Source organism: Eretmochelys imbricata, chromosome 8 (genome assembly GCF_965152235.1).
Source record: "Eretmochelys imbricata isolate rEreImb1 chromosome 8, rEreImb1.hap1, whole genome shotgun sequence".
Taxonomy (NCBI): domain Eukaryota; kingdom Metazoa; phylum Chordata; order Testudines; family Cheloniidae; genus Eretmochelys; species Eretmochelys imbricata.
In genome coordinates this window covers 19,935,320-19,961,556 of record NC_135579.1, presented here as the reverse complement: position 1 = coordinate 19,961,556, position 26,237 = coordinate 19,935,320, and positions in this window count along the sequence as shown.

Here is a 26,237-nt window from a genome sequence, read left to right as displayed (position 1 = left end):
AACACCCGAAGTATTATAGTCAAACTGGATTAGACTGCTTATATACTAGATTTTTGTTCTTGCAAAATGGAAAGTCAAAATGACAAGGGAAAAATCCTCTATCTCTCCTTTGGCTTCAGTAATTTTTAAGCACCTTGCACTGTCAGTGATGTTGAATTGTATTCCTTTCAGCTGTATTTCATAACTATGTAATAAAGTCAGAGTTCCTTAGTATTCACCTTACCTGCTGCTGTGGGCAAGTGTCCTTCAAAAAGGCCTTTTATTCCCCCTGCCCCTTGGGCCTTCTGATAGGGAGTGTGCAGACAGGTTAAGGTAAAATTATCTTTCTGCTAAAGAAATTGGATGTTACTTTACTCAGGACTCTCACTGATGAGAAATCTGTATGACACTATTTGGGATAATAATCCTTTGCAGGTTCAAGTACAGGAAGGAAGTGAACTCAGTTAATAGCATTATGTCCTACTCACACTCACTGGACAGAGTCTTCAACAGGATGGACAGGATTAGTGTTGAAGAGGCTTTTGTCCTGCAGTAGACAAAGTATTAATAGCAAAATCAAAGGAGATAGAAAAGGCATAACCTATTACAGTAGGTCATGGAGCAGGTCCTCAAGGAATCAGTTCTGAAGCACTTAGAGGAGAGGAAAGTGATCAGGAACAGTCAGCATGGATTCACCAAGGGCAAGTCATGCCTGACCAATCTAATTGCCTTCTATGATGAGATAACTGGCTCTGTGGATGAGGGGAAAGCAGTGGACATGTTGTTCCTTGGCTTTAGCAAAGCTTTTGACATGGTCTCCCACACTATTCTTGCCAGCAAGTTAAAGAAGTATGGGCTGGATGAATGGACTATAAGATGGATAGAAAGCTGGCTAGATTGTCTGGCTCAACAGGTAGTGATCAATGGCTCCATGTCTAGTTGGTAGCCGGTATCAAGCGGAGTGCCCCAAGGGTCAGTCCTGGGGCTGGTTTTGTTCAATATCTTCATTAATGATCTGGAGGATGGTGTGGATTGCAACCTCAGCAAGCTTGCAGATGACACTAAACTGGGAGGAGAGGTAGATATGCTGGAGGGTACGGATGGGATACAGAGGGACCTAGACAAATTAGAGGATTGGGCCAAAAGAAATCTGATGAGGTTCAACAAGGACAAGTGCAGAGTCCTGCACTTAGGATGGAAGAATCCCTGCACCGCTACAGATTAGGGACCGAATGGCTAGGCAGCAATTCTGCAGAAAAGGACCTAGGGGTTACAGTGGACAAGAAGCTGGATATGAGTTAATGGTGTGCCATTGTTGCCAAGAAGGCCAATGGCATTTTGGGATGTATAAGTAGGGGCATTGCCAGCAGATCGAGGGACGTGATCGTTCCCCTCTATTCGACATTGGTGAGGCCTCATCTGGAGTACTGTGTCCAGTTTTGGGCCCCACATTACAAGAAGGATGTGGAAAAATTGGAAAATGTCCAGCGGAGGGCAACAATAATGATTAGGGGACTGGAACGCATGACTTATGAGGAGAGGCTGAGGGAAGTGGGATTGTTTAGTCTGCGGAAGAGAAGAATGAGGGGGGATTTGATAGCTGCTTTCAACTACCTGAAAGGGGGTTCCAAAGAGGATAGATCTAGACTGTTCTCAGTGGTAGCAGATGACAGAACGAGGAGGAATGGTCTCAAGTTGCAGTGGGGGAGGTTTGGTTGGATATTAGGAAAATCTTTTTCACTAGGAGCGTGGTGAAACACTGGAATGAGTTACCTAGGGAGGTGGTGGAATCTCCTTCCTCAGAAGTTTTTAAGAGCAGGCTTGACAAAGCCCTGGCTGGGATGATTTAGTTGGGGATTGGTCCTGCTTTGAGCAGGGGGTTGGACTAGATGACCTCCTGAGGTCCCTTGCAACCCTGATATTCTATGATTCGGTCTATCTTTGCCCTGCCAGTTCCTGTTGTTCCACTCCAGAGATGACTGCATTTCAGTGGTAAGTAAAGGGATCCCTTTATGTTGTAATGAAGTGGCTAGGGTGGACCTACACAACTGCCTTCTTCTGATGCAATGAGAACTGCCCAGCTGTGTGAAGGGTGTGTCATAGGATCTAGTCAGTTAACAGAAATTATTCATTAGTGCAAGTGGCTGAGGCCTGTGGATCTGGAGCATGAGAATCCCTGTGCACTGACATTGTGAAAATGCAAGTGGCCATGGTGCGTGTGGTTAATGAAAACCCTGAAGATTTAGGTGGCCATTCTTAGACTACTTACAGCATTTTGCTCACCTTATTTTCAATGACTCAAGTGATGAGGCTTCTATTGGGAAATCTATGAACAATGATGAGATTATTACACCTTTCCTGAATGTAGAACATGTAAGGACTGGTCTCCAAGCACAATCTGCCTTGCCCTGGGTGTGAAAAGTCATTGAAAAATAAATTCGATTAGAATCTGCCAGCTACCTTCCCAAACGTACAGGGTTCAAAGCGTAGAGTTCACGCTTTCATTTGACATGTGCCTCATTGTGGCACACACTATCCCTGGTACCAAAGCTTGCCTTATGTGAATGGGTGGAGGTAGTGGCTCAGCAAGACAATAAGCTTTTTGGCGGAGGGAGCCCTGTTGTTCTGTGTTTGTACAGCATATAGAACAGTGTGGGTCCTGGTTTGTGACTAGGGCTCCGAGATGTTAACACAATATAACTACATTATAATAGTGAGGATTAACATTGCCTGCCAATGCATGCACTGTGCTGTGGCAATCAGTCTTATCAGCTTGTGCTGCCATCCTGCCAGACCCCATCAGACACTGGTAAGTACTTCCGTGCAAGACCTCCAAGGAACACCTTGATCCTGAAAGAACTGATGGTTGTTATTCAGTCAGCAGCAATCTTCCCCCAGAGTGAGTATTCAGCTACTGCTCCAGGATGCTTTATGGGTGTTGTGATGTCTTTTGAGTGACTTATATAATCAAGATCATAAAGATCTCAAGGCACTTTTCTCAGAAGTATGGGTTTTATCCTGGCTAACTACCAACTCAGGGAATTACATCCTCCTCTCAGTTTCAAATGGAAAGGATGTTATACTTCATGTCCTGCCTAAACTATTGCACAATCTTGCCGTGCAGTGGAAAGCGGTTGCTGAGTTTCACCCCAGCGATGGCTGCATTTCAACAGTAGGAAAAGTGAGTTCTGTGTATAGTTTGTATGCCACGTTATTAAGGCACTTTGGGGTCCTTTGGGATGAAAGGCAATTACATAAACATAAGACCATTACAGTAAATGCAAAGGGTCAAAAATGCCCTATGGAAATGTATTAGAAACAGTTTCTCTTTTGGAAATATAAATATAGCATTCGGCAGGGTTAATGGACCAGCTTGTCATGTGAACAAGATCCCTAATCCATTGGGAAGAAAAGGCTATTTTTACAGTCGGGCTTACAAGTACTTGACCTAATTAGTTCCCCATTCAAGGTTACCACTCCCAGGGTTTGAATTAGGTCACGTCACATCAGGGCAGTGACCCAACACTTTATTTGTATCTGCCATCTTGTTCTCCAGAACCTGAGCGTTCATTTAAAAGGAAAAGTAAGTCTCTAGCTGGCATGATTTCCAAGGAAACTTGGAAAAGTAAAGCAAGTGTAACCAATGCAGAGATATCTGTCGGCATCTGCAAAGCACCAGAAACAATAGCGCTGACATGGGAACTGCTCTGGCAGTTGGGGTCATCTCAATGGGGTCAACTCAGATGCCTTATGATGATATTTTAAATAGCAACTTTATTAACTGTTTCATTGTTGGTCAAAGGATGTTAGAAATGAGAGGAAGTGTCACAGATCTGCATAATCTACTATGAATTGCATCTCGTTTTGGAACTAGAAGTGTATTTTTTTTTCTCAGTCTGACTCATGGAGCCCAAGGGGAGGCACAGAGTGTGAAGAGCATCTGAGCCTCACCAAGGGGGAGCTAATCCCACAAAGCCAAGTGGCATGCCGAAGACTTTCAACTAGCACCACCACCTTAGAGCATCAGGGGTCAGGTTGGCTCTGGTTGTGGACGTGGGGCTAAATGGCTTCTGTAGTAGCTGCTGCTCTTGCCTCTGCTGAAGGTTGTCTGCAGATTCAGGCAGACATTGGTGCATCCGTGACACTTAGGTCTAGTTTTAAGCTTTTCTTGTCAACCATGATGGCTGGAAACTTTTTTTATTGTTATTGTTTTAAATGAAAGCTGAAGTTATGTCAGCACATGACTCCGGAAGCCGGGGCTCTGTTCTGACTATGCTTTAATCCAGCCCTGTCTAAGGGGATATGTGGACCATGCTGAGAGAGAACCACACCTGAGTAGCCCAACAGAATATGCCTGATCACATGTTCACCATCCACCCGCTCTGCTGTGAGTGGCATTTCGTTTTGCCATCTCAAGTGGGTGGAACTTGGCTTGTGGGTGGAGCATGAGAGTACCATCCATTCCTTCTCCCACATTTAAATCCCTGGCCCCTGCAGTCAGTGTTGGTTAGCTGTGTTTTACCTCAGGTTGGTAGTGACTTGGAAAGTATTTTGTTTTTTGTCGACAAAAATCTTCATGCAAATCCTTTAGAAGACATTTTGCTGTCAGTTTAAATTCGGTTTCATAATCCGTGGAGAGTTAAGATACGCCAATACATGAAAACCATGATAGCATTGGTTTATACTACTTATGCTTGTCATATGCCATTGTTTAAGTGTATGGCAATAGTAGGCCACATCCTTAGCTGGGGTAATTGTCATAGCTCAGTGGAGCTACATTAGCTTATGCCAGCTGAAGCTCTGGCCCGATGATGATGCTTTGTACCCATACAATGCCTGTCATCCTAGGTTCTTATAACTGTGAATAGATATTATTCCCATTTACAGATGGGTAAACTGAGGCTCAGCACAGGCCAGATTTTGATCCCTTTGCTCTCACAATACAAATAATAAGGGATATTATCAGTAGTAGCTCCTAAGAGTGCCAGTGATGGACCAAGCTCACATCGGGCTCGGTGTGGTACAAACACAGAACAAAAAAATGGTCCCTGGTCCAAAAGATTTACAGTCTAAATAACTAATGCCACAAGTAGCCCCTTTGAAGTGAGTCAATGTACTTGTAAAGCAACATGCTACTCACTGTGATCAAGAGTATCACAATCTGGTGCACAGCAAGCAGTAGAACTAGGAATAGCACTCAGGTCTCCCAGATCCCAGTACTGTTATATCTACATCAAAGATCATTCTTCATGATCATAATGTTTCAACTGACAGTGAGTTGATAAAGTAGCACAGTAGAAATCATATAACAGAGCTCAACCAATAAACGAGTAAGCTAGATTGTGAAGTATATAATTCATTCTTATTCTTCAAAAACTGCAAATCTAATTTAAACACCACCCCACACACCCCTAGATTAACAAAGAGCTTGTTTAAAAATGTGTGGTCTAACCTTTAAAAAGAGACGCCACTTTCTTCTCTTCAGACTAAATAAAGAAAGGGGGAAAATATCTATATTCTGTTTTTTATGCTGCACCATTGTTTTGTGGATTTTTCCCCCCTGCCAAATTCAGTCTCTGTGGCCCAGTGGCGATGGTCTATAATATTAAGAGGGATATATATTTTTTATTCTTCTGTTTCCAGTAACATTTTGGATTATTTGTGTTCCAAGGAGAAGGTTGTTGACTTTCATATGGAGCAATATTAATAATCTGACAGACCAACAGAGCAGGGGAAGAGGGCAAAATGGGGAGGGAGAGAGAAATAAAGCATTCAGGTCTTTGTAACAGCTGATATTAGTACGTATCAGGGGCTGCTTCTGTAAGAAATTTATTGAGTCCCATGAAAAATGCAGAAGGATTGGGAGCCCTGAGTATTCCATCAGTTAGTCAGACACAAATAAATTAAGGGTGGCCTACTTTCCTTAGATCAAGTGTGAAAGGGCATTTGGCCAGTCTGTTACTGATCCATTTGTCACACCCACGCGCACGCGTGCGTGTACAAGTGCAAAATTGGAAGGAGACATCTGAAGAGAACACCCACCCCCATTATTATATTAAAGGATATTGGGCCATCTGCAGAGTGCTATAACCAAGTCTCTGAAATGGATTTCCTGTTACTAGGGAGTCTTACAGCTATTTTGATGGTATTGATTTTAAAGCAGCAGGCATTATAATGTTTCATTCCCTGGGGCCCCATATCTGGTATTACCATATGTAACAATAATACCTAGAGGCCCCAGCTGAGATCAGGGTGGGCCCCACTATGCTAGGGCTATACAAACACATTGTAAGAGAGGTCCTGCCCCAAAGAGCTGACAGTTGAAATAGACAAGACAGCTGTATGAGGGGAAACAGAGGCACAAGAAGGGGCCGTGATGACCCAAGGTCACACACCAGGGCAGTGGCAGAGTCAGGAATAGAAGCCAGCTTTCCGCAGTTGTATTTTACAGCCCTATCCACTAGAAAACACTGCCTCTCTAAAGTATGACTGTTTTAACAAGAAATAGGTATCTATGATCTATTTAACTGCCCGATTACCTTGGTACCCGAACACTTGTTCCTGTATGTTTTGTCATGGAATGGCTGCGGGGAACGTGTGCCTGAATCTTTAATGGCACTTGAACACAAAAACCAGTGTGGTTTACATGGGGTTAGGAATCCATGGGCCTGTTTCTCTTCTCACACCATTTCTACAATGGAGTAACACCAGTGATCTCAGTAGTTACTATGCTGGTATGAGTAACATCAGCATCGGGCCCATGAGTTATAAAGCTTCCTTTGCCAACTGATTTGCTGTGGGGCTTTGGGCAAATGAAAGAGCCTCTCTGTGTTTCCATCCCCCCAGCTGTAAAACAGGTCTCACAACACCCCTCTGCCTTACGGGGAGGGGGGAAGGGGTAGAGACGATTCATTTATTTGCAGACTTAAAGAGCTTTGAAGATGAAAAGTGCTCAGTATTGTTTTTATTATTATTCTCTTCCACAGGCGGGAATGCCCCCAGCTGAGCCATGGTGCTGAACGTGCAGATGCCCTGTCAATTCATGTTTTGAACCATCATGGGAGGCTGGACTTTGTGCCGGCAAATCTGTTTCAAAGTGCAGCTCCCCCTGGTGCTAATGATGCATGACGATGCTGGAGTTGTCCCTTTGTTGATGTACAAGTTCTTTGCCATGCACATAGGAACCGGCCAGAAGGAGGCAGAATGGCAGGAGTAGAAAGGGCTTCATTATCTCCCTGTTTGCTGTAAGAGGATGTCGGGGGGGGGGGGAAGGGGGGAATTCTATGCTGTGCCTCTAAGCCCAGAACTCACAAAATCAGAAGGGAGGCTATGGCCATTTTAAGTCACCTTTGTGCCCTTCCGATCCAGGATTATTCAAGGGTCTGCAGAGCCTCCTCAGGTAGTTTAGACAGCCTTGGAGGCTGCCTGTAATTTCTAAAGCATTTTGTGCTACAGCCCAGCCCTGACGTGCCCTCCCAGGGCTTGGGAAGGGGGTCCTTGGACAACAGCCATACGGCTGTCCCTGGAGTGCATGTGCAGGGGAATCCTCCCCCATCTGGAACCACAGCTTTTTAGGGCCCCTTGGCACCTCTCCAGCCTTTTTACCCAGTGTAAAAGGGCCAGAGCCGGGGTGAGAATCTCACCCCTGGCATTTGGGTGCTCAGAATGTTTTCCATTAATAACACGGATTATTCAGAAAACGCTGAATCCTGGAAAGCAGCCCCAATAGCCAGGTGGGATGCCAGGGTTCTCCGTGGGACTGGAAGGAAGACTCCTGCTCCTCGACCTTCTCCCTGTCTGGCCAGAGCAGCTCCGTGCACCTGCAGTGTCTCCTGTGGAAGACATAGGACTTGGTTGAAATGAATAATAAGGGGTTTCCTTCACTGAGGCTGCTGGACACAGACAGATCCTGTGGTTCTCTAGTCCCCAAACTGACAGCCTGGGCTGCTTAATGTTCCTATACAGGGTCTTCCTAAATCCTGGATTGAACCAGACAGTCATGGAAGGGATCGGTGTCTGCAACCCCCTGCTCTGCTCAAGGTAGTGGCTGGTGGAGTAATGTAGAATGCTAGGGTGATTGACTGAGCATCCTCCCCAAATCCATCCCCTTACCTTTTTGCATATGGGGAAACCGTACCTGTTTCTCTCAGTCTGGGGACCTCCTTACCTGGGGCCAGTAGGCAGAATTTATCCCAGTAAGTTATTTGCTTTAGTCCTTTGCATGGTTGGGGATCCAATATTCTGCCTTCTCCTCCTTAAAACGTCTTGGACTTGACTGCGATGTCACTGCACAGTAAGTCAGAAGTAAGCTCCGTTGAAGTCAATGGAGCATAAACACAATGTAACTAAGATCAGAATCAGGCCTTTATGATAACTGAACTGACGTATCAGTTCGGAAGGTAGATGACATTCTGAAACACTTTACTTTGCTACTTATTCCCACTCTCCCCACCCAATATTCTACCTGATTAGAATACACAGAGCTTAATTACCTGTAACAATTTGTCTTTGTTTATTAAAGTAAATAAATAAAAGGGGCTAGAGGAGATGGAGTAGCCTGCTAATTGATTTTGAGTTGCTGGGAATTGTTTTTGGCAAGCTACTGTCTGACCATGCATTTCAACCAGCAAGACTGTACAGCACCATGTACTTCGGGGCTGCAGCCAGTCCTCAACACCAGGACATCACTCAGCAGTGCAGTAATTAATAACACGATGTTATTAGCAAGATGTATCCCCCCCACTCTCGACAATAATGAGGGAGAATCTAAATACAGCTATGTGGGCTTTTTTTTTTCTTCTTCTTCTGACAAATAAAAATTCTGTCGTGAGACTTAAAACCAAACAGGGCTAAGGAGAGAGGCCTGGTGTGGTGGCTTGCCCCAGGACTGCATCCAGGAACTTCTGAGTTCTAATTCTGGTTATGATACTCAATCCCCATGTTACTGTTAACTTCTCTGCCGCAGTTTCCTTATGTGAAGTATCAAGATAACTAGTCTCATCTACCTCACAGGATTTGTAAGGAGGGTTAATAAATATTTAAAGCATTATGAAGATCAATAAAACACCAGAAAATGTAGTGTAGTGAGCCTGGTAGCACATCACTAGATGCCATCTTATGGTGGAATGAAATAATTGGGACATAGGTCATTTTAGGAGGGGCAGGGACCAGATTATTGCCTGGCCAGCAGTGTGCACAATGTGACACACATTTGTATAGGAAAGTCCTATAGAATATAAGGAAAAAAAAAACCCCTTTTCTACAGGTGTTTTGGACCATCCTATAAAAGGTAACCAAAAATTGTATCTCCTCATATAGAGTTCTCTAGGGTAGCTCAAAAATGTATAGACAGAAGAGATTTTTTTTTAATTTATTTCATAGAATCATAGAATATCAGGGTTGGAAGGGACCCCAGAAGGTCATCTAGTCCAACCCCCTGCTCGAAGCAGGACCAATTCCCAGTTAAATCATCCCAGCCAGGGCTTTGTCAAGCCTGACCTTAAAAACCTCTAAGGAAGGAGATTCTACCACCTCCCTAGGTAACGCATTCCAGTGTTTCACCGCCCTCATAGTGAAAAAGTTTTTCCTAATATCCAATCTAAACCTCCCCCACTGCAACTTGAGACCATTACTCCTCGTTCTGTCATCTGCTATCACTGAGAATAGTCTAGAGCCATCCTCTTTGGAACCCCCTTTCAGGTAGTTGAAAGCAGCTATCAAATCCCCCCTCATTCTTCTCTTCTGCAGACTAAACAATCCCAGCTCCCTCAGCCTCTCCTCATAAATCATGTGTTCTAGACCCCTAATCATTTTTGTTGCCCTTCGCTGGACTCTCTCCAATTTATCCACATCCTTCTTGTAGTGTGGGGCCCAAAACTGGACACAGTACTCCAGATGAGGCCTCACCAATGTCGAATAGAGGGGAACGATCACGTCCCTCGATCTGCTCGCTATACCCCTACTTATACATCCCAAAATGCCATTGGCCTTCTTGGCAACAAGGGCACACAGGTTTCAGAGTAACAGCCGTGTTAGTCTGTATTCGCAAAAAGAAATGGAGTACTTGTGGCACCTTAGAGACTAACCAATTTATTTGAGCATGAGCTTTCGTGAGCTACAGCTCACTTCATCAGATGCATACTGTGGAAACTGCAGCAGACTTTATATATACACAGAGAATATGAAACAATACCTCCTCCCACCCCACTGTCCTGCTGGTAATAGCTTATCTAAAGTAATCGTCAGGTTAGGCCATTTCCAGCACAAATCCAGGTTTTCTCACCTTCCACCCCCCCACACAAATTCACTCTCCTGCTGTGTGGGGGGGTGGAGGGTGAGAAAACCTGGATTTGTGCTGGAAATGGCCTAACCTGACGATTACTTTAGATAAGCTATTACCAGCAGGACAGTGGGGTGGGAGGAGGTATTGTTTCATATTCTCTGTGTATATATAAAGTCTGCTGCAGTTTCCACAGTATGCATCTGATGAAGTGAGCTGTAGCTCACGAAAGCTCATGCTCAAATAAATTGGTTAGTCTCTAAGGTGCCACAAGTACTCCATTTCTTTTTAAGGGCACACAGCTGACTCATATCCAGCTTCTCATCCACTGTCACCCCTAGGTCCTTTTCCGCAGAACTGCTGCCTAGCCATTCGGCCCCTAGTCTGTAGCGGTGCATAGGATTCTTCCGTCCTAAGTGCAGGACCCTGCACTTATCCTTATTGAACCTCATCAGATTTCTTTTGGCCCAATCCTCCAATTTGAGTAGGTTTGTATTGTAACTTTCATAAAAGCTAATTGTTTTGTTCCCTGTTCAGTTCTATAGGGCGTTTTCATAGGGGGAAGTGACAGAGGGTAGGGTATGTAAGCAGCAGGATGGTGGCAGCAACCTGTGAGCTATACAGCTATACTTGGCAAGACACTGGGGCTGAGGTGAAGGGGCTTCTGTTTTGTGACCAAAGAAGGAGCACAGGCCGCGTAGCAGAGGATGTAGGCCCACAAGGCAGATGGGAGGCTGAAAGACAACAGGGAAACCTATGACTCCAGAGGCAGATCCAAATTCATGCCTAAGGCCCCCACCCTTCCCCAGAGAGAGGGGTGGACTTGAAGTGGCACCCTTAAGGACAATGGCAGCTTTGTACTTTCCTATTGGACATCCCATCTACGGGCTTAATGAGGAATTATTCTGTACGTTCAATAACTACTCACTCAACCTTTTTTCCTCGGGTAGTATTACCCTTTGTTTCCTAGCCCTAGTAAAGATTGCCCCTTTACTAGTAGCTGTTTATTGGGATCCCACCAAGGGCTGGAGCCCAATGTTTGGAGGATCTGCTAAACCTGCCTTCTGCCTTGTGGTTCATATAACATGGTAACAGTCCTCTGAAAAGAAACAATATACCATGAACTCACAGTGAAGTGAGGGGTTGTCTGTGTGTGTGTCTGTGTGAGAGAGAGCAAGAGGTTCTGAGGATCACCCCCACATGATCTGGCTGAGCTAACAGAATGGTCTCCTCCCCTCCACGCCATGCTCTAATTTCTAAGGTTCTATGACAAGGACAATATGTAACCCACACACCTCCTGGGTGTGGTGTTCTGTCCCACCCAGTGGCACCGAGACCACTTAGAGAGAGATTAATGAGTCTGCTCAACAGCATTAGCTAAAGGCCATACGGCTTTTAGCTCATGAAGTAGAGGCTCATGCACTAAGTTGCAGAGGCGCCAGGTTCGATCCCACCCATCAATGACTGGGGTCTGTGGGCATTACAAATAGGAAGTGCTAAGACTCTGGAGTCCTATGTTGCCTAAGTCAGTAACCCACAGTTCTCCCCGCCCCCCAAAAACCCCCCTGGGCCATTAGGGAAACCTGTATAAACAACCCTGCCAGCCCTCTGGAAGACTTTGGGTAATATGATTGACTACCCCTACCCAAGTGTATTTAAATCTGCCTGCCTTCTTCTGCATACAATAAAACGACTGCAAAGATAGCTCCTTGAGACAAAGAGGGTGAATTTGGGTAGTTGGTGAAGAAGGAGGGGAGAGAGAGAGAGAGAGGAAGCAATTGAAAAACAAGCAGAATCTGTCTACTGAGTATTCCAGTTCAAGAAAACAAATGGTCTCTTTACTGCGCCTACTTAGAAACAATTACACACAAACCTTTGCTGCTACAAAGCCGGAAATGCTGCTGCTATCGCTAAACCCTGGGTGGTTAACGCTGTATTGAGTCTGGAAGTGCATGTGGTAGTCCCAAGTCAGGAATAAATACACTGAATGTTATAGTTCTACAATGCAAACGAATAGCCTGATACACTGGGTGCAGGCCTATCTGGCTGCTATTTGTATTTTACGGTGCTATTTTTGTTCCACTTTCAGTGCCTTGAGGTGCCAACTTTCAGATTTGAGAACTTAACTCAGGGTGCCCAAGTCCACGTTTGGGTTCCTAAATGACACTTCTGTAGGGCTAGATCTGCCCCTGTATTAAGGCAGCTGTGCACTGCTTCACCAGCACTAAGATGCCCCAGAGCTAGCTCCCCAGCCTCTGGAAGCTCTCCCCAGCCCAGAATCATTGCAGTGGCTCCTATGTGAGTGCAGGGGGTGTGGCTGGTGTTCCCCCACATGCCATTATGGCTGTGTCCCTGTTACCCTTGGGGATACTGACAAAAGCATAAGTCAGAGCAGCCTGACAGAGGTTCTTTGGCTACATGAGTCCTGTGGCTTGAAGCCCTAGAGAGTAAGGAGCTCCTAGTGACACCTGTTGGTGCACAGGGAGAAGAGCAGCACAGAGCTGCTTGAGAACTTAGATGGACAGGGGCCCGTAGGGAAGGGAGCTGTCTGTTGCCATCTGTTATTGGGCAAGTGGAAATGGCTGAACGGGCCAGGCCTCATTTGCATATCTGTGATGTGTCAGTTTGGGGAATTCTGGTGAAAATTTCAGTTACGTTTTAAGTTTGGGAGCAGTAAAACATTATCATCCCTGCTGGGTAATGAAAGGATAAAAGAACTTCACCCTGACACGCCCGGGGTGAGAGGTCACTCTGAGCAAAACTGCAGTCTGGCGCAGATGGGTAGAGAAGCCTGGGCAAAGCTAGAAAGAGGTAAAAAGTGGTGATTGTTGGTTGTAGGAAGAGTTTCTCTATAGCCAAGAATGTTGCTAAGAGGCAGATATGCTATTAATTTCTCTTTGAAGACTCAGGGGAGCATGGCAGTAGATGGAGTGAAGTGATATATGACAAAGAGAGAGAGTTTCAAGCTGAGTAACGGTGCTGAGGTGGTTTGGGCTGAAGTAGCAGCAGCTTCAGGGACTTTGAGGGACTCTGGTGAAGGCCTCCCTTACCAACAGGACCAGTAATGAAATCACTTGAGCTGGGTCAGGTGATAAGAGCTCCTGGAGCAAGCTAAGCAGCACTTCCCTTAGGAGCTGGAGATGGACCTGCCTGAAGTTTGGTCTCCGTCAACCCTGGACAACAAACTGTGAGTGGGGAGTAGGGGTGGAAGAAGTGGCTAATGTGAGAATGCATTGCTTCAGTAGCCCCTCACAGAGAGGGGTGGAAGTGAAGATTATTGACAAGACACCCTGAGGGGTAGGAGGGAGTCTTCTCTAATAGATATAGTTGGTTTATTAATTGCTGGCTTTTCCAAGTTTATTCTGTGCCTTCTCCCTTCCTCCCCACCCACAGACATTATTTGTTTTGGACTCAGTGCTTGTGAGGGGGAAGTACTGCCTATCCAGTGTGTGTAGGAGAGGTTTCTGGATGGGGCACAAGCTGGTGGTGTTTTCAGAAGGAACCCCTAGATAATTGAACCTGGCACTTTTTGCTGCTGACAACAGGTGGCAGAGGGGTTATACATTCATTATCTTTCACAAATGGGTTTGCTGTTTGAGCTCCCTAACCTAGTATGAATTCATGAATCAAAAAATATGAATTAGTGATGGGAAGAAACTCGTGTGTGATAGCTCAAGTGTGATTGGCGAAGGTGATGTCTTAAGATGGTTTCAGTTAACCGGCATTCCCTGGCAATGCCTGTTATCTGATTATCAAACCTGCAAGTGTGAACGAAGTCTTTCCTCAAAACCCATCTAAATTTTGCAAAGTTCCTTGATTGGAAAATAACATTGATATTTAACTGGAAAATTTTTGATCGCTTAATGTCAGTTGCACCTTTCCTTCTACTGTATAAAATGTAATGAATAAGGAAAGTTTCTGCAGGACTTAGGAATGCATTCAAAACAAGTCAATTTACTGTCTGGTGTGCATTTAAAGCCAGAAGGAAAAGTAAAATCTTCAATTATGTTACTATTGTATCAGGGCTGCCCTTTTATGTTGGATTTATCTGCTGTGGGTATTACTGTTGTTTTCTGCAGTGAGTGTCTATCCATAATAACTTGTATAGGGACTAAACGAAAACAGCCTCATTACTTGCAGAGAGAGCCTTTTGCAGCATATAATCGAGTGGAAGGATGGGGAAAGTTTGATCTTGTTGTTAAAGGGCTAGATGGGGATTCATAATTCTTTGTGTATGTAACATATTTTGTGTCAGGGATATACATGTTGTGTGAATAAAAGGTATCACAGTAATTTCAGTGACACAGTCTGATGCCCCATGCTTTACTGTGGTCTGATGAAGAAAGGACATCTGGGATGGAAAGGGAAATGTAAATGAAAGGTGACCCTCTGAGGGAGCATTGCTTATTTCCAGGGGGTTGCAGGACATATGCAGCAATGTGCCAATATGATCTCCATGAACCTAGTCAGTTGCAATGGATGTGGGGAGAGGGGCATTGCAGAGTCTTTCTCTGTGTCATTTTTACTGCAGCGTCTATAGCGTATTGCCTGGAGGGTGCTAGTGCGTGATATAAAGTTTCAGTTTGAATTCTTGTCTCTGGACTGTTTGAAAACCATTAGATTTAGCTTCCACTAGAAAGAAGAGCATTGTAATTGAGATGAAATAGTCCTTTTTTCTGTTCACAGCATGTGTTCATTTGCCCAGGCAGAAACCATTTCCGCTCTGCTTTCTACTTGTTTCTAAGGTCTGTTCTTTATTTTCTTTTTCTGTATTGGTGTTTTGTAATAACACAAGTAACTCAAGGCAAATAACCTGTTTCAAAAGCAAATAGACACTCCAGCCAGTGGCGGATTCCTTCAAAGATATGGAAATGAGGAAGCAAAAGCCTGGACTCTGTGGAGAAAACAAAGCCCTTCCACCTCTGGGGAAGATGATCCTGAGAGGTGCTAAGCACCCTCACCTGGAAGGGGAGCATGCCCGTCTGCTCGCATAGGACCAGATGGAGCTATGTCAATTATACCAGCTGAGGATCTGGCCTATAATGTGCTCTGTGCCAAGACCTCACTCAGTGCTGGACTTACGACCAAGCCTAAAGTTTATTTGATTATGACACGTAGGCTGCATTCTAAGTTCCACGCAGGTTACCTTTTATTAACCATCGAATCAAACAGGATTTCTCTAGGTCCTTTTCCATACGTTTGCACTGGCCCACCTAGCTGGCTCGAGGCCCTAGAGTCCCAACTCTACTACCACCTTAGGATAAAAAAGGAGGGGACGGAGATAGAGGTTATGCTCTCATTGGGGGAGCTCTCCTCCAAAGAAGCCATCTCTCTCTTGGGTTCTATGTTTCTGGGCATACCACCTGCAGGAGGAGGAGTTACAAAACCCATCTTCCTAATAAAAGGGCCATTTCTTTTTATTTGACCACTTTGGATTTAAACTGGGGGTGAAATTCTGTTTTGGTTGGAAAGAGACTCAGTGACGTTCACTAAAGCTTTTGTGGCAACTATAAAGACAATGTATTGTTAACAAACCTCCACGTTCACTGCTCAGGTTGTATGCTCCTGTGAGATAACAGGAGATGTATAGGCATTATTAGATTAATTATCAGTTGACTGGATCTGTACTATAAAAAGCACCAGCTACTATATAACCTAGAATGGCTGTGAGCATCTGCTGATAAATGGCTCTATTCAGAAATAAGAGGATGTTAGTGTCTGATCCCCTTAATGCAGGGCATACCAAGGCTATCAAATTTCTTCAAAAGTAATCCTACCTTGAGACTGCTGTAATGGAAAATTAGGACTGGTGAGGCATATAGAAGGGAATGGGGCTCTGGTGCCCAGTGCTCTGAGACAACACCCATAACACAGGTGATCAGCTGGTATTGTGTTCTCGTTTTTGCAATTTAAATTTGGTCTGGCAATTTCTAGGAGGGTTGAAAGACAAGCCATTCAGATCAGCTGTTTGCTGTCTCATGTTCCATGTGGAATTAGCACAAAGTTTCCTGAGACGAACAGATACAGCTACGGTGTTTCTCTACAACTAGTTTGGGAAGGATGTTCATTTCACACTCAGTATAATCCCATTTACAGGCCTGCTCAAATTGATTTACCTTCATGCGCAAGGCTGCAAGGAGAACTTGGGCAGCGTTTAGCCCTGCACCAATGGCACCTTTGTGATACAGAAAAAAATCTTCCTGGCTTTAAAGCACGTAATCTCTCAGCCCTACTGGGTCTGGAAATGGGTGGCCAGATTTTCAAGAGGTCAGCATCCGCTAATGGGGCCAGGTTCTAAATGGGAGCTGAGCTCTTTTGAAAAATCAAGCCCAGTAGCTTTATCCCAAGAATGTTCTCAGCTTCCCTGTGGAACACACAGTGTTCCCTTCTAACCCTGGAAGGGCCCCAAATCATGGTCTTTTGTCAGGGGGTGAAGTCCTGGCCCCACTGAACTCTGTGACAAAACTCCTATTGACTTCACTGTGGCCACCATTTCACTCATGATGTCTTTAGAATAGAGGGTTTTTAAAAAAATCTTTGTTAGATATCTCAGTGGCTCCTTCTGAGCCCTGTGTGACTGTGCTTGTGGTAACTAAGAAACCTGGCTTTACAGATGCAGGGATAAAAATAAATAGTACCAAGAATATTTTTAACTCTCTAAAACATTTTTCAAATTTGTTTTTCTGTAACATAGGTAGCATATCCAAGATACATGATGGAGTAAGGTGGTATAAAGGTATTATCAGCCTGAGTTTTGAATAACTCCCTTCTCACCAGTACTGAGAAATACACGTATTCCCAATTCATGGCGATAAACATTTGTACCATCTTGCATTCCATACCTATTTGTCTCTCCCACCACATCTATAGCGATCTACATCACACAGGCGTAATAGGCCATGCATCAGTGGAGGATCTGGCCCTATATGTTTTAATAATTCACATCACTATGTTTTGTTTTTTTTACCTTGACACTGCATTCTTATAGTTACCTGCAGGTTTTCCAAATTACGATGTAAATGCTGAACAGTTGCTTCACTAGACTGTAGTAAGAGCTATTATTTGAATGCTACTCTATTGTATTTCTTTCTTCAAGAGAACGGGAACTGTTTATGCCAGTTATAACTCTTTCTAATGGTCTTGTCCATTTTCAGCAATTTTCGCACTCCGGCAGTTGAGCAAACAGAAAATTATCTAATTTAGTGAAGCATAGAATAAAGAGTAACTGTATTTCTAGTGTCCATTCATATATTTTCTGCTGCCAGTATCTATATTTTGTCCACATATCAATGAGAGATACCGGAATGGACATTTTTATCCCATGCCAATTATACTAATGTTTAAGTTTAAATCTGTGATGCTCTAAAGATTAGAGTGGATCTTGTTTATTTAAAGGAGCATTGATGAGGCCTGAAAAATGATCTTGTTTCCCCTGATCTTGTATCTGTTTGCTAAGTTCATGTGACTTTTGAGTCCAGCATCCCAAGTTTCATTCCTGAGGGAAAATAATCCCAGTTCAAGTAGCCAAGCATTCATGAACAGTCCTACAATAACGAAACTGTGTGTAGCTTAGCTTTCACAAGCACTGCTGTAATAACTGAGAGATGGAAGAAACCTTTGGGTAAGAAGCTTTCATTTTCAGTCTGAAGCTTCCTAAAGATCAGTATGAACTGTGGGGGGAAAACTAGGATTTTAAAATTGAGGAAGCTACTTTGACAGTATCCTTTTCACATCACTTTTTCCAAGTTCAGAAAAGTTTAACACTTCAACCCACCCCCGAAGGGGTTTAGAAATGAGTGAAAGATTGTTTTAGTTGTTGCCTTTGTTCTTAGTTGTTGTGCCATATGACTGATAAGACTTAATGTCTTCCAGCTGTTAATCAAAATGATATACAGGATATCAAAGACCATTTGTGCGGCTGTTAACTACAGGAGGCTCCAAATGCACTTGGACTGCTGTCTTTTCCAATTAGACTCAAGAGAAACTATATGCATACAGTATTTCTAACCCAGCATAGCCAACTGATTCAGTGGGTCACAAGGGATATGGAGGAAGGAAGCCCATTCCATTGAGCTCTGTGCTGGGACTCTGGTGCAGCAGAGAACTAGAAAAGGCAGCCGTGCTGTATCTGTTACCCTCTTCCCTGTCAATTCTTGCCAAAGAAAGCAAGGGGCTTCCTGCCCAAGACTCGCTCTGCCTTTGAGGCTGACAAAGAGGTTGGCTTCATAGAATCTCAGGATTGGAAGGGACCTCAGGAGGTCATCTAGTCCAACCCCCTGCTCAAAGCAGGACCAATCCCCAAGTTTTGCCCCATATCCCTAAATGGCCCCCTGAAGGATTGAACTCACAATCCTGGGTTTAGCAGGCCAATGCTCAAACCACTGAGCTATCCCTCCCCCGAAGTGGCCTTGTCTCTGGAGGTGCTATTGTAGCCCATCCATACTTCATGGACTCACCCCACGGAAAAGCTGTGCAACACACGCTGCAGTAAAATGGCCACCGGAGCTGAAACTTAAAGGAGAGAAGAGGAAGTGTACCACAACTCACATCTAATCCTCCAAATCGCTCACGTGAAGTTGAAAGGTTTGTCGCATACATACAAGGGACAAAATATATCCATGACATACAGCTATGGAGAGACACATTCAGAACCCACCCCAGGAAATGAAAACATTATTATATGATGGTAGTAGCTAGAGACCCTGACTCAGTGATCCTGGAACAATTTATATAGTGGGGGTGCTGAGAGCCTTTGAACCAAACTGTAAACCCTGTGTATGGTGGAAAACCACTGCTGCATCCCCAACACCCACAGTTCCAGTACCTCAGATCATATACTTATAGCACTAAAACCCCCCCCCCCGCCACACACACACACACAGCGACTGACCCAAAGGGCTTACAGTCTTAATAGACAAAGGAAGTCCTATTAGAACCATTTTAAGATGGGGAGCTGAGACACAGAGAGGTTAAGTGACTTGTGCAAAGTTATGTAGAAAGTCTATAGCAAAGTCATGAACTGAACCCCAATCTCTTCAGTTCCAGACTAGTGCCTTAGCCACAAGACCATCCTACTCCTCCATGCTACAGTCAAACACCAGCACTGCACGTGCTATATCCTGTACTCAATATGACACAGCTGTGTGGAAGCTCAATAAGGATGATAAGTAAAGCTCTCAAAAACCAGGAAGTGCCCAAGATAAGATCACGCACAGCCCCAACTTTGCCCTCTACTTACTGCCTATGCAGAACAATACAACCTTTGATTGCATTCTGTTCCCCCCTCACTATCTCATTCAGTGTGCAGGCTAGATGGTGCACAGTAAATGAGGTAGCTGGTCAATATTTAGGGCTTGTCTACACAGGGATACTTAGGGAAGTTAATCTGAATTAACTAAAGATGTGAATTTAAAGTGGATTACTTAAACTTCATTAAATCCCTGTGTGGACACTCATTCAGAATTAAAGTGGCCTTACTTTGGCTGAGTTTAATTCACTTTGATTTATTTGGATTAATTCACCTTTAGTTAATTTGGATTAATTTTCCTGAGTGTCCATGTGTAGATAAAACCCTTATTTTTATCCTCACTATTCCCTGCACATCTCCTAACTTATGCAGGGACCCATTTGTGTAGTTACTATTCAGAATAAAAACGGATTGGGTTGGGGAGTCTGGACCACATGCAGGCATGCACTGACATTGGACACCTAATTTGCATGCACAGTTATTGGACTTGTAGTTATAAATCAGGTATTTGTTCAAATCTAATGGTCTGCTAAATATGGATTTGGATGTGTGCTGCAGTAATTGCACTAGCAAGTGAGATGTGCATTTTTTAGCATGGCATTGGCCTTCTGGTCTTTGAAAACCAGACATTAGTAACCATTCCAGAAAGTGGGATTATCATAAATGGGCAAAATGGGAAAATTATTATTCCCATGAGACCTACATATTTGCTTTTCCTGATGTCTTCTGGTTCAAATTTAGAACATTAATATTGCATAACCATAAAGGTGAACAAAAAGAATTACCCCCTCCCTCTGCCCATTCATAATAATTTTACCATTTAAATAGTTCCCAAATAGTCTTGGATGAATACACTTTTAAGTGATTGGTATGGGGGCTAGTATAACGAACACTATAATAAGAGAACAAAAATAAGAAAGCATGTGTACATGCATTTCATGGCAGTGCATCTCGGGATTAGAACTAGGGACTGAAAACCCAAGAATCCTGATTCTGTTTCAGTCTCTGCCACTGATTTGCAGTGTGAACATTACCAAACCACTCAAACGGCCTGTGCCTTTGTTTCCCCACTTGTAACCTGAGTATAGTGATAACGTATACATGGCTTAATAGAGCTGGTCCCTTCATTAGATTTTTCTCTGGGAACTGATTTAGCCTAAATAATTGTGAATGGTAATGACTGTTACTCTCTTGGGACAGCACTAACAAATTCCACTTCACAAGGACATGTTTGGATAGTGCCATGTTGTTTAATTGGTGTTTAGCCACTTGTTAAATAAAGGAACAAGGTACAGATTCTTACACTTATTTCACATCGTTTTAGCATGCCTGTCGTGCAACATCTAAGCATTGTACAATAAACAACACACAAAATGTTAAAAATAAGTCAAAGTAGCCCACCCACCCCGAAAAACTGAGCGACAGATCTCGAGGCTGATTTTTAAAGGAATAAGAAATTAAGATGAAATGTGGGATTATTTTTATTCCTATATCAAATATTATGTCATTTACTCCGGTTAGTCTTTCTTTCTATTTAAATAAAAAGATCATTTTTAAAAAACGGTGTAGTCTTTTGGCCCTGATTCAACAAAGCACTTAACCATGTACTTATGTCATTCTGGAGTCCATTTAACACGTGCTTAACTGCTTTGCAGAATCAGTCCCCTAATTCAGATGATCAGATCTGAAATAAGTGGGTTCTCCTAACTTAATAAGGGTTCTTTGGGGATTAGTTAAGTATAGCTTGTAAAATGCTTTGAGATCCTCACAGGGAAGGTGATACTGATTCACAAAATGTAATTACTCAGAGGCATGCGGGGGATGGTTTCTAGCTGCGTGAGAGCAGAGGAGGAGGGGTAAATCAGATCAGAAAAATAGCTACCCTGGTGAAGCACACTGGAAGGAAATGGGAGCCGGGACGGAGCTCCAGACCTGAAGCAAACCACTTGGTCGTGCTGTGTTGAGCCTCACCTAGCATGATAAAATACAGGACATCGCCATGCAATCAGGAAAGCTGTGTGGGTCCAGAAGTGAAGCAGAGATCTGGGAAGCAGCAGAATGTTTCTGAGCAACCGTGTCAGCGGATTGTGGAGAAAGCATTGCTGCCTCTGTCAGCCGTGGATGACGCAAAGGGGAGCCCAGGGAACGGTCCAGGAAGGGCCTGCTTGTTTGGTGACTGGGAAGAAAGTTGAACATGGTGCACAGATAAGCTGCCCCAAGGAATGCCCCTGCAGAAGTCTGTCTTTACTCCATATTTCCTACCTGCAGCTATGGGCAGTCTGAAATGCAAGCAAAAGCAACAGAGTAACAAAGTTATTTATGTTATTAACTGAGACAAATAAAAACCAGAGGTGACAGAGATCCATAAGTATGTAAAGAATGTAGACACTGATATTTGTGCTTGTTGGTATTATGACAGCACCTAGAGGCCCCAGCCAGGATTGGGGTCCCTCTGGTCTAGGTGTTGTGCAAACACACAGTAATAGAGATTCCCTGCCCCAAAGTGCTTAGTCTAAACGCCCAAGACAAAGATAGGGGGGGAAACTGAGACGGTTTAAGTAACTTGCTCAATGTCGCACTGCAGGACAAAGGCAGAACTAGGAATACAACTCAAGTTTCCTGACTATCAGGCCTAATAATTAAATAACAAAGCTTCTAACACAGCTGTAACAAAAGTGGAGAGGATTAGTTCACATTTAGGGTGCCCCATCTCTCCATCAGTCAGGCAGCACAACTCACTGCTTAGAACACTTGAGTGTCCCTGAAAAATTGTTACCACTGAGGAAATGATTGATTGTTACATTATCCTTGAAATGGTTGATTTCATCCATGTAGAAACAGTTTTTCTGGCAGAGCCATTTTGCTGTGTCCATAGATGGCACACTTTACAGCCATGCACTCTGGGAGCAGCTATCCAGCATTGTTGTAATGAACAGGGGCTTTTGGAAAGATTCTAAATTTGAGACACTCCGTTCTGGGATGAATTTAGGAGGAATGAATACTGTCTGAACCAGAGCAGCTGCCATGTTTGTGGCTTCTGGCCTACAATATAGGAGAGCACAGTAAGACTTGAGATGAATATCTCAGAAAGACTTGAGCGGAAGACTTAATTGCAGCCAACCAATGGTTATAAAATAGCTGGACAGTAGCTGTAGGGACGGAAAGTATTGTACAAGCATTGTAAGCTCAGAGCATTCTAAGCAATGGTTTGTTGTGGTGCCTTTTCATCTAGTGTGGACACGGCCTTTGAAAAATATCCTCCCTTAGTGAAATATAATTCATTCTAACCCTCTTCCTGCCCATGACAATTTCTCTGTGTTAGAAAAAAACAGATGATCTTTTCCCTCAGTTCAGTTGTTGCAATCTCTCCAGCCCATCAGAGCCAAGCACCAGGATTGTACTTGCAAAGACACTAAGCATCAAAGTTAACAGGGGAGCTTGCTATTTCAAAATGAAAGTGTAAACCATTCCCCTGAAATTTTCAGAATGCTGAACTAGGAGCATAGGGGTTTATTTCATGGTCACTTTGATTGTTTTCTTTAGAACACCCAGTCCTGTGAGGTGCTGAGTTCACTCTGCTAGGAACTGAGGGTCTTAAACTTCCAGTGAAGCTGGTAGGAGCAGAGGAGATGCTAAAACACACATAATGGGGTCCCATAGTACTAATTTTGACATTATAAAGAATTCTTATAGAGGAATAGCCTTACAAGGTAATTGACAGATCGTAGGGCCCCTTGCATGTTAAAAGCTCAAAGTACCTGATAGACTTAAGGGCTGTAAATTCATCCATGTCTAACATAAAGCTGGTGCATTAAAATAAGAACTGAGAATAGCAAATGGGTTTACAGTCTCTCACATAATACCTCTGTGCAATCTTTTTTCCCTACCTTCTGAAATCTTATTAACCTTCTAGAGCTTTTTCTTTTTTTGATTGTTTGGTTCCTACCAAGTCCAAATAAGTCTAAGATATGTGATATCCCAGGAAACCCATTGGAAGTATTTCATATATGCTCTTTAAAATACTTGCATAGAATAACTGCACAGGACAGGAAGAAGCATCTGCTGGCTTTCTCTGATTTTGATCACTAGAAAACTTAAATTTATGCTAAGTTCACTTTGCATGAAAATATTGAAAGAAAAGAGAGAAATTCTCCCATCCTTTGTCCTGCCTATTTAGATTGGGTTGGGGACCATCTCTTACTATGTGTATCTACAGTGCCCAGCCCAACAGAGCTCTGATCTCCGTTGGGCCTTCTTGGCATTATTTTAATAATAATAATTTCAGTTAAATTGAAATAAAAAGTAGCTTGTTGAAATTGTAAAGAAGTCCAGCTTTGCATTGTAACACATAGCCATAGATCCACCTGAGGGACTCTGATGGTCTCATGGTACCCTATGCAGATAAGTGATGTGGCATTCCTAGCTGCTCAGTGGCTGAGGTAGGTGCCATACCAGTGCACAGGCACCCTGTAGCAACACTATAGTCAACTTCCTCGAGCCCTAGAGGAGAACTGCCCTGATCTACCCATAGCAACGTGTCCGAGCGCAAACAGGAAAGCAGGGCATGAATCCATATGCCACCAGGTTCCCATTGTGGCCTGACTTACTATATATTTTGCCTCCCGCCATGCAAGCAGGGATTGCCCCTCATTTATCCTTTTCCCCAAGCTAGTTCCCCAATCTTCTTCTGCCACCCCACTTTAGTTTGTATTGTCTCTTGCTGATATTTTCCCCTTGACCCTTCCTACCAACCACACTGTAAGAATGCAAAATCATTCCAAGCTTTTACAGTTTGTGCACCATTGCTGCACAAGGTCACTGAGATGGCACAAGCTGCCTGCAGCTGTTATGGGAACATTCTGCAACAACGTATTACAGAAATGTCAAGCCAAAAGGAGATTTATCGTGAATGTTTTAAAGTGGGCTAAAGGACTTTTCTTAGGCAGTGTCTCTGGCAGCCATGGATCCAAGTCATGAAGTTCAGATCCTGACTTGTACCCAAATTACAACTCTCCCCAGAGTTTTTTTGGATGGTCTGGTTCTTTGAAAAGGTCCAGAGGCTTTGCTTGTTTTCCAGCAAGTAAGGAGTTAAGTCCCTGCTAGGTCCTCTCTCAAAGACAGTAAAAAAGCCAGGGCTGATTATGGAATATCAAATGAGGCTTTAGCAGAAAATACAGGAACTCTATTAAAATTGGTGGTGGTGGTGGCTGTTGGTTAATTTATTTATTTTATATATATTATAGTAGCCCTTAGAAATTCCATTTAAGCTCTTTTGTGTTAGGTGGTGCTGTACAAACACATAAGCCAATAAGCTTACAGTCTAAACAAAGGAGACAGACAAAGGGCAGAGAAAAGGAGATCTTATCCCCATTTTGCAAATGGTGAACTCAAGCACAAAGAAGTTAAGTGATTTGTTCCAAGTCATGCAGGAACTTTTCGATAGAGCCAAGAATTGAAGCCAGATCTCCTGAATCTTAATCCAGAACCTTAAGCAAAAGGACATCTTGTCCTTCTCTGATTTCATCCCATTGTCCCCCACACTCATTGCTGAGATAGGTACAGGTTATGAAATTCTTACCTAATCTGGCCTCCCCTGTATTTCAAACGGGATTCAGCTCCAGTGCACCAAGATCTCTACTTGGGACTAATTATGAAGTCATTACCATGCCTCCATCATAATTATAGGTCAGATCATCTGGGCAAACATTCCCATTGATGTCAATGGCAGTTTCACCAGAGTGAGGTCAGAAGGACCTGACCATACATTTTTGTTATCAGTAATTCATAAATGACGTATTGTTGTTTGTGCCATGGAAATATTTTTCTGTTATTCCTCAGAATCACTTTATCCTCTCCCAACCAGAACTTCTGCTGCATGAGTGGTCTTTGCATGTGTACACTTAAATCTGGAGGTGTGATGAATAGCTGGGAGGGCAACTGGATCATGGAGGAAATTGGTTTTCTTTCCTGACATCTTTATTTTCTTTTAAGATGCTCAGGCAATCTTGATGCATTCAGTGAAGACATCTATTTGCATGAAATGCTACAGCATGCACCTGTCTCCTGGAGTGTGAGAGTGTGCACATGTCATACGGATTTGCTCTGTCTCTCCATTAATGGACATTGTCATCCATGCAGGGATGAACTATACATTTTTCCTATTACAGCATGCTAGAGATTCAGGGCCAGATCTTCAGCTGGTATCAGTTGATGTAGCTTTGTCAGAGTCAATGGAGCTACTCTGATTTACACCATCTAAGGGTCTAGTCCTATATTTGGAACTGAGTTTCCAAGAATGAGCAAAAAAATAGTGGCCATTTGGCTGTAGAGTGGCAATGCTAACTTAAAAATAAAAATCCAAGCAAAAATGTTGGCTGTCTTGGTATTTAAGTTCCAGCTATGGCATTACATACAGGACCTGGATGTAACCAGATGGAATGAGCAATGCACATTTAATCTGATGAATAACCTAACATTTCCTTTTCCTTCTGCAGAGTGAAAATCATTAAGACTTTTATATTTATTTTTAAATGAACATCTCTTAGCCTTTTCTAATGCGCCCATCACTTATTTTAGTATCCAAAAGCCAATATAAATAATCCCTTCTGCAGAGTATCTTTGTAAGACTCCATTCATTTTAAGAAACAAAGAGAATAAACCTAGTTATTGTCTGAATAATCACTGGTTTCTTGATGGAGACAAGCACATTCCCATATGATGATTTTCCTCGCT